The sequence below is a fragment of the Lycorma delicatula genome, chromosome 3, assembly GCF_047948215.1.
Source record: "Lycorma delicatula isolate Av1 chromosome 3, ASM4794821v1, whole genome shotgun sequence".
In the NCBI taxonomy this organism is placed as follows: Eukaryota; Metazoa; Arthropoda; class Insecta; order Hemiptera; family Fulgoridae; genus Lycorma; species Lycorma delicatula.
In genome coordinates this window covers 181372074-181390571 of record NC_134457.1, presented here as the reverse complement: position 1 = coordinate 181390571, position 18498 = coordinate 181372074, and the positions used below count along the sequence as shown (strand labels likewise).

Below are 18498 nucleotides of genomic sequence, written 5' to 3'. Positions count from 1 at the left end.
GTTTTAGCCTGTTTAGCCTTCGGTAACTACCGTTTAGATAATTCTTCAGAGGATGAATGAGGATGATATGTATGAGTGTAAATGAAGTGTAGTCTTGTACATTCTCAGTTCGACCATTCGTGAGATGTGTGGTTAATTGAAATCCAACCACCATAGAACACTGGTATCCACGATCTAGTATTCAAATCTATGTAAAAATAACTGGCTTTACTAGGACTTGAACGCTGTAACTCTCGACTTCCAAATCAGCTGATTTGGGAAGACGCGTTAACCACTAGACCAACCCGGTGGAAAGGTACGGAGGGGTTGTTGGTGAGTATCTTCCCCTACGGGGGTCAGAATGGATCCCTAACATGTTTTAAATAATAATCATATTGAGTACATTTTCTGAGTTTAAAATTACTTTTTTTTAGGTTTCTTTCCCATTAGACATTTCCACCCTATTCATTACTAGAACTGACCGTAGAGTGAATATCAATATTCTCATAAAAAAGCAAATCTGGCTGATACCACTGACCGTTAGTCCTATGTATGCGTTATACAAAAATATGACCATAATAGGTAGTGCAAAACAACAAATTAATGTACCCTTTTTTCTAGAAATCATCGACTCACTCTCTCACTCTCATTGTTTCTCTCTCTCACTCACTCTCTCTCTTTCTGTTTAGCCTCCGGAACCACCGTAAGGTATTACTGCAGAGAATGAATGAGGATGGTGTGTATGAATGTAATTGAAGTGTAGTCTTGTACAGTTAGGTCAACCGTTCCTGAGATGTGCGGTTAAGATAGCAAACCTAGTAATGGTCATTCATAATCAATCAGATTTTCTGCTGTTAAAAAAGGTTTTATGATTACTGGAAAATAACAGATTTACTGGATGATTGTAATTATATAATAACATTTATAATTATATTTACAGTAGTGGAACAAGTTAAAATATTATCTTAAGATTTAAAAGCTATTTTTTTTTGCAATGGTATAAAATCTTAAGTAAAACCAAAATTCCTTATTACTTACTACAATTTTAAAATTTAAGCTTCGTAACATAAATATAAGTTATATAAGTTTAACTATCTTATACTTTACATAATTTGCAGATAAAAAGGAACATTCTTAACTATTTAAAACATAAATCTTTTATAAAGTAAAACTACTTTTGATAATTTAACACGTTTAGTAGTACATATGATAAAAAAGTACTGAGTGGGAATGTTTAACTGTTGTAAAATATAGTTAAATACTGTTAAATAGAAGGTAAACAACGGGGTAATTAAATAGAAATACAGAAAAAGTTTAAAACCTATCTTTTATTAGTAAATTAATTATTCGTTATCCAAGAATTCTTTACTCTACAATCTCTAACAATATACAAAGAAATTAGAATATCTAGTTATAAAACGACTTTTATATATACATATAAAACTAGACCATAGTCGATTTTAATTCTATTTTAGATTTTATTTCTAAGTAACACGCAGTATTATAGTGAGTTAAAATCATATTTTATTTGAATGAGTAAAATCTACTAAAATTAATGATAGATTACGTTTACGCAACGTTAATTCTTCTGATATCAGTAGCTACTAATCTCTATGTGATTATATTTATTTTTTTGTTTTCCTTGGGGGGGGGGGGGGAAAGCTCTACCAGCCTTCGCCAGGCCCGCTCTGGCGGCTAGCGCGAGGCTCACACGCGCTATAAAAACCTCCCCCTCATGTCGAACGAGAGCCGGACCTAATCCGTGGGGCATGTAAATAGCCCCCGTGCAACCGCCCGGGCCCGCGCCTAACCCCGACATAGAATAAGCAAGATTATATCTTGCGTCCAAATAATCATGATATAACTCGAGTATCAGTGTAATTCATATAAAGCCATATTTATCAGAGTATCATTAGTAACGAGAAGGAAAGACATTAATAGAAAAAGACTCGATTGAGCACATGTGACCTTCAAACTATCTTTTAAATAATATTAATGAAAGAATGTCCGAAGGAAAAAGAAGTCGGGAAAAGAGATATAATTCCATATTGGGTGATATGAAGATAGAACATTGAGGCAGGGGCATTAAAGATAAGACAGGGAATTTGAAACTTTGGGAACGTGAAATATTTTATCTAGGGAGTAATTTTTTTTTAATTAAACAACCGTAATGACTGACATAAACTCCAGACTGAATTGAATTTAAACATATATGTAATGTTTTTTTTTTTTTTTATCTAAAATTCTAACTATATCTGAAATACGCTGCAAAGAAACTTTCAAATGAAATTAAGTGTAACGTAGATGAAGAACTGAAGATTCAGTAAAGTAAGAAAATTAAATATTTAACATTACTAACTTAGCTTTTGTTTAAATATATTAAAGTTGCACTCATGTTAAAAATTAAGGTGAAAATTTAATTTTGTTTGGAACTAACTGAAAACCTACATAAGTTACTTTTACAAACAAAAGTTTTTTAATTGTGTTAACATGTATTTTTTATCTATTTAAATAAAAGTGTGTTTTAAGTATTAAGAGACACAGTTTTAAATATTAAAACACAAAAAGAGGTGTTTTAAATATTCAAAATCAAGTTTTTCATTTAGATAGATCTATCAATTTTATTACTTGCAATCTTTAGCAGTAAAATGAAATTTGCATTTGTGTGAAATTGATTCAAACTATATTCTAATTTGGGAAAACTAATAATAATCCATTTACTACCATCCGATTAGTTCGCAAATTTTGTTGTAATTTGTATCATATAGACTTTCATCTGTATTATGAAATACATCAGAATTTTATTTTACGTATTAACGAAAATAAACCACCTAATTTATACTTCTGTACTCTACAAAATATTCACTTTACAATACAAAAACTCCACGTCAAGTCGTCATTAATTCTAAAACTAAATTTTAAAATAAGATGCTGAGATCCGCCCAAGCATTAAAGTAATTCTTGCAGCGTTTTAAGACCACTAAAACACCGTAAAAAACAACCGTCTATGATAGTCTAATAGTTACTGATAAGACAATAATTTCTGGATTGTTATATATTTTTATAACACGCATGCAGGTATATACGCGCCCACGCGCACACTTCGACACTCACACAGCAATAATTGGCGAAAAACCAAGCTCGATTTCACAGTTTCTGTAGTAATGGTTTTGAATCGAGAATTTTTTTTATAATAGGAATAAATTTTTTGTAGGATTTCAATTAATGAAATTCATAATAATAATTAATATTAGTTAGATTTCATAAGAAAGCTACCTTTTGTAATGGGTACCATGATTCGACTTAAGGAAAATTTCGGCATATCTTCGCATTTCACATTCCCCAAACCCCAAAGCCACCGTCAGTTCAAAAGTTTACATACACATTTATATATATTTCACTTCTTTCTTGTAGACACGATAACTGCCGTAATTTTCCGTCAATCACTTTCAGATTTGTACATAAAATATAACGACCCAAAATCTCGGTCGAGGTTTTTAACGGCCAAAATCGGACCGTATGGTGGAAAAAAAATATTGCATAACTTTTTTATTAAGTAAAATATCGAATTCGTTTAAAGTTCCTACGATTCTTTCGATAAGAGGCTAAAACTTATCTAAGTAAACATTTTTGATATCACCAACCATTGGCTCACGGGGTGGAAAAAATAAGGCTTTGAAGACAACAAAATCATATATCCCTTAATAGTCACAGTATCGAATCGGTTTAAAGTAGTAGTTAGTCCTCTAAACATTACCTTAAACTTTAGTCTGAAACAAATGACCAACCTTTATGGCAAGGGATGACTAAAAGTTTGCTGGAATTGTAAGAAGATAGGGCTTGTCGTATGCTAACCGTGCGAAACTTTTTTTCACAAGTAACCCTTGGTGTATTGAGTAAATTTGAAGTTTTTCTTAAGCTTAAGGTGGACATTTTTTTATCACCTACTTAACACCAGTGAAATCTACCTCCGCCTTCCGGCGTGCTGAAAGGGGTAATTTTTTTTATTTTATAAATACCATCAAAACGATTTTTAACGTTTTATATATATCTGGATGTGTATGTGAGAGAGGGGAAGTTATTGTGTAGACAACAGAAAATAGTTTATAAGTTTTAATTTTTTTACTAATTGTGAACAGTAACTTTATTAATTACCTGTGTATATTCTTTAAAAAATGAACAAAAACAATTATAGATAAAAAAATTTATTTTATTTTTCCATCAATATAAGCTTCCTTAATAGATCAGTTTAAACATTTCTAGAAATATATCTATACAACAACAAACAAATTAAAACAAGAAAGTATAGCTATCGGTTTATGAGTGACTCTCCTATTGGTTGGATTTCCGCCTCTTGTCGTTGTTCACATTGATCTTTTGTAAGGAAAAACTGTTTAGTTACTCTTTCATTTTATTTGTGATTCGTTACTGTAAGTCACAGTTAAGAGATATTAAATAGCTTTAAACCCGAAAAAATTCCTTTTTAGTGCATCCTACATTACTATATGAGTTATTATCAAAATTAATACATTTATTTATTTTTATTTTTTTTTTAATTTTATTGTTATTTAATTGCCTAGATCAGACAAAACTTGGTAACAGCTATTTGTTTAATATTTTGTGTTTGAATATTTTAATTTCATTTTAATCGTCATAATTTATTAATTTTGTGTATTTCCTAAAATTCTTCTATTATCAAAATTAATTACATATTTAAGAATTAAATATTACTATTGAAAGATGATAATATTTCTACTAACTTCAATTTCATTACTCTAAAGACATAATACAAGTCTTTTCATTGCCCTACACATTTATAAATAAAATACGTAAAAATTTTATCATGAAAATTAAAGATAATAGAAGATTACACTTTATTACTTCCTTGTACGAAGTAAAGGATTTATTGTGATCGCAAAAGATATTTCCAGATTTCAACGGAAATATTCATTTTGACCATCCCTGAATCCATTTTGATTAGTTTCGGCGTGACGTCTGTACGTACGTATGTATTTTGCATAACTCAAAAACGATTGCCCGTAAGATGTTGAAATTTTGCATTTAGGACTGTTATAACATCTAGTTGTGCACCTCCCCTTTTGACTGCAATCAGCTGAACCAAAAGTATCCAAAAAAGTTCAAAATCCAAAAAAAAATTTGGAATTTGGACTTTTTCTTAACTGCAGTAATAAGCCCTCATTTGAACTATTCAACGATATATCATAAGTGGTACTTACTTTCATTGGTTCCAAAGTTAAAGCCAAATAAAATTTTAATTAATGAAATAATTGGATCTTAGGGGAAGGCACATCTGTACGAATCAGACTTCATATCCTTTTTTTTAACTTTTTTTTTTTTAATTTAAATGTATTGATTATTAATAATTATTAACCTCTCATTGGAAACAAATTTTTTTCGATAAATAATAATTCAATAATAATAAAAAAAAAAGAATATGAATAAATATCAGAAGTTTTTAATGAAATAAATTTATATGAACTTTTCATTTTAAAAGAGGTGTAAATTTAATTTAATAGGCGTGACAAGGAAGTCATGTGATGTCCACATCAGATTTTTTAAATTTAAGTAATTTCTCCTAACTGTTCAATTCCCTCCAGTTCATCCGTTTAATCGCTATACTCATCTGTTTCCGAAGTATTTATCAGTATATCAGCAATGCTGTTCATTTCCCATTTCTTTTTTTCTTCTTTTATAACTTGTAGAAATCAATTTTTCCAGATCTTGCCTTTATACTGTAGATTTTTTCTTGAAGTAGATATGTTACTTCGTTCATTTTAAAACTTTTATTGTTTATCGTCTCGAACTCTTTAAGCTATCTCCGGAAAATCTTTTTGGGGTTTAGAAGCCTTAGAAAATAATTTCCGCGTTCTCTTATCATTTTCTCAATCACAAAGTTTTTTTTAATTTATATTTGTGCTGATGTTATCTCACAATTTACATTGTTTATAATTAAATACATTTCCGTAAAATATTTTTTTTTCCACCCTATCCCGCGGGCCGGGTACATAACAAAGCAAGCACAGCCCAGGGGATTGTCTACTCAAACGTGACTCCTTATCCATCGATCATAAGTCTAGTCCGACAGATCAATCCGCCGGTTAGATCTTTTCATTGCCTGCCTTTAACTCCTAGGGTAGGATATCCAAGCCCGATTATGTCATTCCTGGACCTTACCACAGAAGCTATAACTCATTCTTAACGCCAATGCCTCTAGTGAAAACACCTTGTGTTCTCTCTGTATAAAATATTTAATATTAAATTAAAAAACATTATCTTTCCGCTAAAAGTATTTCGGTTACTTTCCATTTGGATAATATATGATGCATTTTTTAGTAATTACTCGTTATTTTTTGGTAAGAAACAGAGTTTTGAAAACTACGCTACTGCGTGAAAACTGCGTGTTTTCTTACTTTAATTTCTAACTTGTTAAATAGTAATTTATTTTTTCTACATGAAACGTAGTGTGAAAATAGTTTTTAACTTTTATTTCCGAAAAATATGATTTTAAAATTAAAAAAAAATACATTTTAAATGTTTTTATTATGTTAAATATTTTAAACGTTTTTAAAAAGTCTTTATACAAGTACCTAAGAAATTGTCATTTTTAATGTTTTAATAGGATTTAAACTATCTTCAGTCATAGTAGTAGATATCATTGGTTTAAACATATGACAATTTTTATAAATTTTTATCGGTTAAAAAAATTATCAACATTCTTATTATAGTCAATAAACTAAGTTAATTAATAATCATTAAGAAATATCGGAAGGCTAACGGGTTTTTTTTAACTTTATTACTAGAAAATTGTTAGGAATTAAGCTTTATTTAGATTCCATAAAATCTCAGCGATTTTCTTTTTTTATTTTGGTGGGTCTATTACAAAAGAAAACCCGTCTCTCCATGTCATTTTTTTTTTACTCAAATTTACTTACGATTGCAGTAAATTGGAACCGATTGTCAATTAAATACTGCAACAAAAAAATATTGTACTTAATTATAGACTTCAAATCATATTTGCAATCTTTTTTGTATTTTCTGTTATTACAAAAATAATTAATTGATTAACCAAATGTTGATGAAATTAGGGATATTTATGTAGTAGATGTTGTCTGTATTATCAATTTTTTTTTAAATCACAAAACGACCACGAAATATACTATCAAGACACCACCTGAGCTGTTAATTACCAGAAAATAATACTCTGTGTGTTTGTATATAAGTAAATAATTAGTTTGAAATAATAATAATAATAGTAATACTAACAGTAGTAAATATTATCTTATTAAAGCAAATTTTTAATGAAAAGAGAATTATATATATATATATATATATATATATATATTGGGTAATACAAAAAGGCTAATAAAGTTATTACAACTGTCAAAAATAAATTTCACTCTAGCTAATAAATGTCAGTATGTCAAAAAGCGCCTGTAAAATAGAGTGAAAATGATATTTTACTTACTTTATTGTAGTTTTACTTTACAGCTTTATTATCCGACTACGATAAGGAAGAAGACGATGCGTTCGTGTATTAGTTTATATTTATTTTGCTTTTTGTTTTTTCCCCTTAACTCACTTACATCTGCACTAGTTTTCATGAAATAAATATAAAATTTTCCTTTCAAACACAGCTCATATTTTATTTTTATAATAATATTCAAAGAAAATAAAACGGGAGAGGGATAACTATTTTCTTTAAACCTAAATACCAAGTTTTTTTTTTTGTTGAAAATCATCAAATGGAGAATAAAATTAAATCTTCGTTAAAATCGTATTTTACAAGTAGAATTTTGAAAAATATTTAGTATGAATATAAGCTATGAAAGTTAACTTTGTATAGGTATAACATAAAAAAGTTAAAAATTTATATACGTAAAAAAGGCACCAGATAAACTCAGATGTTTACAATTCAATTAAATACGAAATGCAATCAAAAAAAAATTGAAAGTAATGTCGAGCTTTGTGTATTTGGATTTTTTGTTCACTTTATTGTCCTATTCATTTTATGAAAAATTAAGCGATGATAAGATTAATTAGATAATTCCATTTAAATCTAGTAAATAGATTATCTAGGTTATTTAAACATTTACTTTTATTATGAATACACAACTGATTTTAATATATTGTAATCTGCTTTCTGCTGTCAACAAAACAAATAATAAAATATCCTATTTTACTATTAATTCGCTTATCAGCTTCAAATGAATATTTTTTTCAAAAACAATCGTAGTAGTTGTTTAAAAAACTCTATATAATTTTTACAAGCATTTAATATAACTACATAAAGTTAAATTTCCTTGTATTCTTTTCGTGATTTATAATATAAGGTAGTATTTTTTAGATAAAAAACTAAGGTTTTATATTCTCTCGTTTTTGTTGTAGTTTATATCAAATTTACTGGGTGAGAAAGTTCATGAAGAATAAACTAACCTACATGCATCAAAGATACGCTTTCTACGTATACTAACAACAGCCACAAAAAGCGGGATGGTACTCCCATCGGGTTTGTCCCCCGAGTGACCGCTAGATAGCTTCATGCCTTTACGCTAACTAGCAGTGTAGTAGTCTCTAGGGGTACATCCACATTACTGTGAATATGGAACCACGGCCCATTATCTGATGTAAAGCTAACAAAATTGATTACAGTCGGTTTAATCTATTTTCCAATTTCTTATTTTTCTTTATTTAAAGAAATTTAATTTATAAAAAATATATATTATTAACACTATTTATTCTTTACTCTTATACATGTATTTATTTAAAGAAAAAAATTTAAATAATTGGTTTTCAGATAAACAATAAAAAAAAAAAACAGTTGAAAAAAGAGGAAATGTTAAAATCATTTGCTGTAATACATGTAGTATAAGTGGTACAAATAAAATCCAAACTTTTAAAAATCTATCTACCCAAACATATTTATACTGAAAAATAAAGACACTTAAAGATACGAATTTCATTAAAGTACAATACTGTAATTCTATTATCTACGCAAAGATTTTACTTGATTCCTTTCATAACATACGACTGTCACAAAATGTCTATTAATTACGAGGGTCATTCAGAAAATAAATTGGTAAACTCTGTTTTTTTTCAATAACAGTGTTTTCAATAAATTGAAATTTCTGTTTTTTTAATACAATGGAGAGCTATAATCACGTACAGCTCACTATACTGTAATAATACTTTTTTTTACTTTCCCGTCTAGATAGCGCTATATAAGAGCTGTAGCTCTAGAAAGAAAGGTACCGTCAAATACTCTAGAAAGGAAGGATTTCTTTTCCGGTTAAAAATTGTGGATTCAATTCTTAAAATAGTCAATGTTATTTCCAAAGAATCATTTCCTTTAATCAAATAACATTTTTTGACTACACACGCATGGAAATTCTGGTTTCTTTAAAATTTCAGTTAGATATTTTGGAACCCATGTTGAAATCGTTTTACGGTAGTTGAAGTTTTTTTGGTTGACTGAGTTTTCATACTACATTACAGGTTTCATCAAATGTTTCTACGGCCTGGCGACGTGGTATTCTTAACACCGAACCAGAGATGTGGAATCAAGGGCAATATGCTTGCTTTTATCTGAGGATTCTTAAATTACCGAACGTTTCGTGTTCGTGTAGACGATACACTTTCAGATCGTGTCGTCTTAGAGAATGGAGTACCTCAAGGTAGTGTATTAAGTGCCACCTTATTTTCTGTAGCCGTAAACAGTATTACCAATTGTATACAGGCTCCTGTCTCATGTTCTCTACTTGTTGACGATGTTTTTATTTACATTGCGAGCCGTTCAACACCCACTGCAGAGCAACTACTACAGAACACTACATTTCGCCTTGAGGCTTGGTCCAGAACTACTGGTTTCACATTTTCATCCGACAAAACGAAATGCGTAGTCTTTTCTCGGCTACGAAACCCTACTATTCCGCAAGTTTTTCTGGACCGAGAGCTTATTGCTATCTCTCCTTACGTCAAGTTTCTAGGTTTGCTTTTTGATAGCCATCTTACTTGGGTTAAACAAATAAAGGTATTAAGGACAATATGTTCCAAACTTTTAGATATGATGCGGGTCCTTAATAAAACCAATTGGGGAGCCGATCGGTCATGTACGTTACGTTTTTACAATTCCCTTGTTCGTTCCCGTTTAGATTATGGTTGTGTCGCCTACTCTTCAGCTCGTCAAACCGTGCTTAAATGCTGGACAGTGTACATCATGTTTTTCTTCGGCTTGCCACAGGTGCGTTTAGATCAATCCCTATCGCAAGCTTACTTGTAGACTGTGGCGAGCCATCAGTTTGGGATAGACGAGACCAGCTTTTGTTATCTTATTTTGCCCGTCTCAAAGAACAGACAAATCACCCGGCTTTTGACCCAGTTCTTAGAAATCCTAATTTAAGAAAGTATGAGACATTCCACTCTGTACTCTGCACCTGTAGGTGCCCGTACCCGACGTCTGCTGCAGCATATAAATGTTGACACTCCGTCGTTCTTTCCATTATGTCCGTGCTCATATCCTCCGTGAAGAATAAACCTTGTAAATTTTACATTTGACCTTACAACATACGATAAACAATCAACACCACCTACTGTTTTCCGGCAAATGTTTCCGTGTATTCTCACCAAGACGAACCCAGACGCGGTGATATACACTGATGGATCGAAACAAGACGATACCGTTGGTTGTGCTTTTGTTGTCAATGAAAGAAGTTATATGTTTGGCCTACCCGGTATTACGAGTATGTTCACTGCTGAACTACTCGCTATAAATAAGGCTCTAAATATCATTATGACTCGTATAGTGTTCTCCAGGCGTTAGAAAACGTTTATTCTAAGCTTCCTGTCGTCATTGAAATTTAAAATGCAATCTCTGAGTTGAGTAATCGCAACACAGAAGTAAGTTTTTGCTGGGTCCCTAGCCACGTAGGGATTCCAGGTAACGAACAAGCAGATTATGCTGCCAAAGAAGCGTGTATTAAAACTCCTTTCACCACCCGAGTTACTACCTTTGATTTTATTAATCGTGTAAAACAATCACTGAGAGCAAGGTGGCAAAGTGACTGGGCGACTACCGTCGATAATAAACTCCGACGGATTAAAGATTCAGTGTTGCCATGGGACTCCTCTTGCAGAAAAACTCGTCCTGAGGAAGTAATCCTCTGCCGATTACGGATAGAACATTCGAGGATCACACACGAGTACCTAATGTCAGGAGGACACGCACTCCTATGCACACGATGCAACTGCCGCATGACTGTGCACCACATTCTCATAGACTGCATGTGTTATGCGGCGTTGCATCGTAAATTTAATCTACCCATTTAATCTACTTGTTTGTTTGTTTGTTTGTTTGTTTGTTTGTCTGTCTGTCTGTCTGTCTGTCTGTCTGTCTGTCTGTCTGTCTGTCTGTCTGTCTGTCTGTCTGTCTGTCTGTCTGTCTGTCTGTCTGTCTGTCTGTCTGTCTGTCTGTCTGTCTGTCTGTCTGTCTGTCTGTCTGTCTGTCTGTCTGTCTGTCTGTCTGTCTGTCTGTCTGTCTGTCTGTCTGTCTGTCTGTCTGTCTGTCTGTCTGTCTGTCTGTCTGTCTGTCTGTCTGTCTGTCTGTCTGTCTGTCTGTCTGTCTGTCTGTCTGTCTGTCTGTCTGTCTGTCTGTCTGTCTGTCTGTCTGTCTGTCTGTCTGTCTGTCTGTCTGTCTGTCTGTCTGTCTGTCTGTCTGTCTGTCTGTCTGTCTGTCTGTCTGTCTGTCTGTCTGTCTGTCTGTCTGTCTGTCTGTCTGTCTGTCTGTCTGTCTGTCTGTCTGTCTGTCTGTCTGTCTGTCTGTCTGTCTGTCTGTCTGTCTGTCTGTCTGTCTGTCTGTCTGTCTGTCTGTCTGTCTGTCTGTCTGTCTGTCTGTCTGTCTGTCTGTCTGTCTGTCTGTCTGTCTGTCTGTCTGTCTGTCTGTCTGTCTGTCTGTCTGTCTGTCTGTCTGTCTGTCTGTCTGTCTGTCTGTCTGTCTGTCTGTCTGTCTGTCTGTCTGTCTGTCTGTCTGTCTGTCTGTCTGTCTGTCTGTCTGTCTGTCTGTCTGTCTGTCTGTCTGTCTGTCTGTCTGTCTGTCTGTCTGTCTGTCTGTCTGTCTGTCTGTCTGTCTGTCTGTCTGTCTGTCTGTCTGTCTGTCTGTCTGTCTGTCTGTCTGTCTGTCTGTCTGTCTGTCTGTCTGTCTGTCTGTCTGTCTGTCTGTCTGTCTGTCTGTCTGTCTGTCTGTCTGTCTGTCTGTCTGTCTGTCTGTCTGTCTGTCTGTCTGTCTGTCTGTCTGTCTGTCTGTCTGTCTGTCTGTCTGTCTGTCTGTCTGTCTGTCTGTCTGTCTGTCTGTCTGTCTGTCTGTCTGTCTGTCTGTCTGTCTGTCTGTCTGTCTGTCTGTCTGTCTGTCTGTCTGTCTGTCTGTCTGTCTGTCTGTCTGTCTGTCTGTCTGTCTGTCTGTCTGTCTGTCTGTCTGTCTGTCTGTCTGTCTGTCTGTCTGTCTGTCTGTCTGTCTGTCTGTCTGTCTGTCTGTCTGTCTGTCTGTCTGTCTGTCTGTCTGTCTGTCTGTCTGTCTGTCTGTCTGTCTGTCTGTCTGTCTGTCTGTCTGTCTGTCTGTCTGTCTGTCTGTCTGTCTGTCTGTCTGTCTGTCTGTCTGTTTGTCTGTTTGTTTGTTTGTTTGTTTGTTTGTTTGTTTGTTTGTTTGTTTATCTTTATTTTAGCCTATTGGCGCAGAGCGGACCAATGATGGTGGGCGTGTGTTTAAAATTACTTACAAAGGAGAAATGGTGACAAATTACTAGTGAATTCAACGTAAGGGCTAATTTTCCGAATTGTATTGGAGTTATTAAATTGTATAGTTATATTGAAACCGTTTTTATTTTATTTTTTATCGATGAATTAATTCCTCATAAAAGCTTTTGTACTCTGGGAATATGGAAATGGAATTTCTTAGAATATGAAAAATGCCACGACTGCGATTCGAACGCGATCAAAGGCTGGGACGCTACCACTCTCATACGGAAATCGGAAAATTTATTTAATCTTCAACCACAAAATTAATCAAGGACTTGCCTAGAAAAAATGTTGAAACTTTGCTTCAAACTAAGAAAGGTTAATTTTTCCCAAAATTAACGTGTGTAAATACAACTGATACCTTTTTCTGTATAATCATCATCTAATCATAGATAGTAAAATTGTATTAAAAACAATTTTTGTTAATAATAATAATAACTAACCCAAACAATCACATTTTGCCTGACAGGTTTTCATTGAATATTTAGTCATTCACACATTAATCTCCTCAGCCGGATTCGAATTTATGAAAAATGTTACATATCGCTATATTTCAGTTTTTAAATTCAATTATTATTTTTAATTAATATTTCGGCTCGTAAATTCAATTAACTAAACAAAATAAATTGAAATCTTTGTCACCACCGCCGTGGCTGATTAGGTAGCGTCTCGGCATTTCGTGTGGAAGTCTCGGTTTCGAATCTCGGTCAGGCATGACATCTTTTCATACGCTAACAACTTCCACCGGACTATGACCATACTTGTTGATGCCCGCTATTTCATAATAATAAAAAAATCAAATAAGAGATCAGTATAGTACTTTATTGTTCTTTATTTTAGATATTACTTTATATTTTAATATATTTTTGTTTTATCGTATATTAAGATTTATTTTAAATGTTATGGTATTCTGTTCTACATTATTGCTTTTACCAAACTATATTTTAAGCGACTTTATTTTTTATGCAAAATTCAGAAAAAAGATTTAAGAAAATCAAATTACTGTAAAAAAGGTATTTAAAATAAAAATTCCTTTTCTGAGTATTAAAATTAGGAAATGTTTATGATTTGTTCTTTTTTTTGTATCACCTATCGATAATAATTTGTCAATCTAACACTCCGAGAAATCAGAGAAAAATTTAACACAAAACAAAAGAAATGGATTACCATTTTGTTTGAATAATTATTTTCAAAAATAATTAATTAACCGTTTATTAAATTTAATGATGTAAATATTTAGAGTTGTACTTGATTTTAATTTATTGAGTTAAAATAATTTACTTTTCTATATCCAAAAATCTATTGTAAACTGTGTTTCTTTTGTTGTAAGTTTAAAAGTACAGATAAATTCCCAACCGTTCTTGGTTGGAAATGTTATAGTATAAGTGGCAGCTTAGGCTTCCTGAAAGCAGAAGTGGAGGTGAGGTTACGTTATATACGTAACTAGTGCTTTGGGAGTAGACTGCTCCTGTAGTAGAATATAACAGCAATAGAGTAGCAGAAGCACTGTATTCGGGATTAGAAGTGGGATGGATCCATTACTAAGGGGAAACCACCGGTGTATGACAATGATCCCTTAGGATCATGTCCTGCGCCAACTATCTCGTCCACCTTTAACAACGCAAATGTTACATACAAACAATCGTTAATATATTGTTTTACTTAATGCATTAATTAACCAAGCGATAAAAGTTATTTTTAATGATACTACTGAATTAAATAAATATTCGTATGAATTAATTATTTAATATAATTAAATCGTCTTCCAGAAATTATATTTTCGCCTGACGCCTTATGTTCTACCCATAGGACTTCTTTATGTATTAATTTAAGAAACTATTTCAGTTTTTTAATATTTTTTAATTCCAATCGAATCTTCCTACTACGAGGTCTGTAAATAAAGTAATGAGACTAGTTTTTTTTGGCTGCCTAAGTGGCAACACTATAAAGTTAATAGTAAACGTATGGTTATATGAATAGCTGATCTATATTAGGTATTAATATTTTTAGTCTATTTTTGCCACGTGAGACGTAAACAAACTTTTCGTGAAACGATTTTTCTTGAGCGTTACAAACATGAGTGATACTAATTACGAGCAACGTCATGCAACCAAGTTTTGTGTTAAACTCGGTGAGAATGTTACTGAAACTTTTTCAAAATTGAAAAGGGGGTATGGAAATGATGCTCAGTTACGAACCCGAGTTTTTAGGTGGTTTAAAGCATATTCAGATGGCCGGGAATCAGTTTCGGACGATCCACGCTCTGGAAGACCGTTAACGTCAAAAACTGACGACAATATTGAGTCAATCAGAGACGAGATACGGTATGACCGGCGATTAACTGTCGGAATGATTGCAGAACAACTGAATTTGAACCGTACCACAGTCCATCAAATTTTGACATACGAATTACACATGAAAAACGTTTATACAAAATTGGTCCCAAAAAACCTCACGATTGAACAGAAAAACAACAGGGTGGATGTGTGCTACGATCTTCTACAGCAAATTGAAACTGATCCTGATTTTCTAAAAAATGTTATTACTGGTGATGAATCTTGGATATTTGAGTACCACCCAGAAATAAAACGCCAAAGCAAGGAGTGGCGCACTTCAAACTCACCACGTCCCATAAAAGCAAAAATGAAAAATTCAAAATCGTGTTAATTTGTTTCTTCGATAGTAATGACATTGTCCGTAAGATTTTTTTGACTACAGAAAAGTCTGTAAATCAATATGTTTACCGAGAAATTCTTCAAAAACAGCGGAATAGAGTTGCCCGCATGAGATCAGCCATCAAAGACAACTGGATGCTCCATCATGACATGCACCTTGTTACACTGCACTCTCAATTAATGAGTTTTTGGCAAAGAAAAACATTCCTGTAGTTCCTTAACTACCTAATTCACCTTACTTGAGTCCCTGTGAATTTTTTCTGTACCCGACTTAAAAAAAAACACCTCAAAGGACACCATTTTAAAACAGTAGAAAACATTTTTTTAAAAATGTAACCTGAAGGATATTCCGGTTTCTGAGTTCTAACACTGTTATGAAGAGTAGGAAAAACGTTTGTAGCGTTGCGTAGCTTCCCAAGGGAACTATTTCGAAGGTGATAAGAGTCCACGTATAATTGGATTGTAAATAAAAAGTTTTTCTGAACCAGTCTCATTACTTTATTTGCAGACCTCGTATTTAACTTAATTTTTTTTAATTTAACTCCCTTTATTCAATGCCAGTGTTATCAAAGTCATATTAATCTTTACTTACTTCTGACACTCTTAATCTTTTTACTCTCATTTTTTTCTAAAATTTAATCGATTACCCAAACAAACAAAAATTAATAAAAAAAAATAATAAAAAAAGTTCCTTGTATTCTGCCAAATTTTTTAGAAAAACTCATATGCATAACTTAAAAATGTTATATATTTAAAATTATTAAATTAAATCCTATTTGACTTATAGGTTAGGATACTCTACTAAATCCTATTTTTATTTAAATTATTTACAAGATATAATACATCTAGCTGTTCTACTTTTTCAATAGACATGCGTACAATGAGAATTTCCTATAAAAGCCACTCTTAAAAATAATATATTATAAAGTTATGTTAAAAATGTATTTGGTCTACTGATTCACTTACAGTAATCTGATCTTTCCAGACTAAATATTTTTTTTTATAAGTGCATTTTAAGAAAGGCCGTGTATAATTTTATTTTTCCATATATTTCTACCAGATAGTTAACAGTACAAATTGAACGAAGGCATTATTATTAATCCCAAATAGCCGTTTAACATACGTGTGTGTGCGCTTACTCCCTCTTCCGTCTGAAGTAATGCTTTATTAGCGGTTTTCCATGAGCTGGGATCGCCAAGGGTGAAGGTTTAATCTGTAGTGCGCAGGAATACATACGCATTTTCTGTAAGAGCTTGCGAAACATGTTAGTGAGTGCTTTGGCATCCGTTCTTACACCTCAAAAAAAAAAGACTGTTATCGGAGGGATTACAAAACGCAGATTTATTCAACAGATTGAAATATTTATTTGCTAACTGGAGAATACCAAATCATCCTTAGTATGAATCAATTAAAGAGCCATTCGAAGAGGTGAGAGTACCTAAAGAAGCAATATTACCCATCTTCGAAATTTTATTATATGTAAAATTTTACAACGGCTCCGATAATCCAGAAGACCCGCTTAGAAATCAAGTATTGATTTACTAAAATTACAAAACGGATAAGGACATGTTTATCTTATTTCTGGCTTTTCCCTTACTTTAATAAAATTGTTAAATTTATAATATAGTAAGTAGTCTACTCAGTAATTGAATCCTCCGCTTCATAAAAATATTATCGACTTTAAAATATAGCATATACAATAAGTTTGAAAGTAAAACTTAAAGGTTTTCAAAGGTTGATTGTTAAACTAAATGTACAACCTTTAATTTCTAAAATACTTTGCATTTGATTTTTGTAAGATATTTTAAAAAACCTTCATTTTATGCGGTTCTGATTTTCAGATCAAAATAAATGTTTCCTTATTTTCATGTTTAAGTTTTTTTTTTGTTTTTTTTGAATGGGAGCAAATTCTGTACATCAGTTTCTTCATTGAATTTAAGTTATTGGGCATTAATTAAATTAATTTTCCTAACATTTCAGCTCTACTTAAAGTGACATGTATACCATGTCCTTTCCCCCGATTGAGGAATACATAAAATTATAATGAATAATTTTAAAAAAGAGACGGAATCTCACAAACCATCATAATAAGCCCTTCAGAAAACAAAATTAAATATTTTTTAAATTAATATTTTTAATAAATTAATGGTTTGTATCTTAATGTACCATATTTCAGTATGTGCACGTTTGCAAGTACGTACGATGTTGTATCCTTTCAGACTTGCACATAAGCCTTTTAAATTTATCACGCTTGGAGAAGCTGAGGTGACCAATCTGTTGAATTTGCATATTACAAGAGGCTTCATAAAAATAAAGACCAGATAGTAAGTCAGGTATATTTAAATGAGATCGGTATATAAAAACACAATCAGGATGTACAGAGTAAAAGGTGCATATATTACGTCCCGATATTCACTTTTTCTCTTTTACATTCAATCATGAAAGTTTATAAAATCCTTCATTTTCTTTTTTAGCCTTTGTCGACTTTTAATTATTTCAATACAAACTAATCTTTTAACTTGTATTTTACTGAGAAACTAATAACGATTTTTATTATTGATTACATTTAAAAGAAATTAGCTCAAAACAAAAAACAGGATAATGAGAAATTAATTATTAATTTAGGGAAAACAAAATAACAGAAGTAGGAAAATTTGGTACTTAGTAAAATTACAAAAGGAAATTAATGCAGGTATGAAAAGCAGATTTCAAGTAGAAAAGGGATTTGTTAGTGTAAAATATATATCTATGAATTAGAAAGAAATTCTTGAGAACATTTGTGCGATATGTAATGAGCGCTCGATGGTAGTGAAACATTAATAAAACTGGAAAAACAGAAAATAAAAGAATAGAAACAGACTTTTGAAATGTAAAGTTGCAGGAGATAATATAAATTAATAGTTGGTAGCATATAAGATGAAGCTATCTTAATACAAATAATAATGAGAGCAGTTTGTGGCTGGCTGAACTTATAAGAGACGAACTAGCTATGTTGGCCATATAATAAGACGTCAGGTTTTAGTTATTTTGGTGATAGAGA

At 32.1% G+C, this 18498-nt stretch overlaps 1 protein-coding gene across 4 annotated transcripts in view; it reads left to right on the top strand.

Annotated features, from left to right (window-relative positions):
* Nucleotides 1-18498, top strand: part of LOC142322266 (N(4)-(Beta-N-acetylglucosaminyl)-L-asparaginase-like) — an 869152-nt gene that overhangs the window by 744093 nt on the left and 106561 nt on the right. The window lies entirely within an intron of this gene.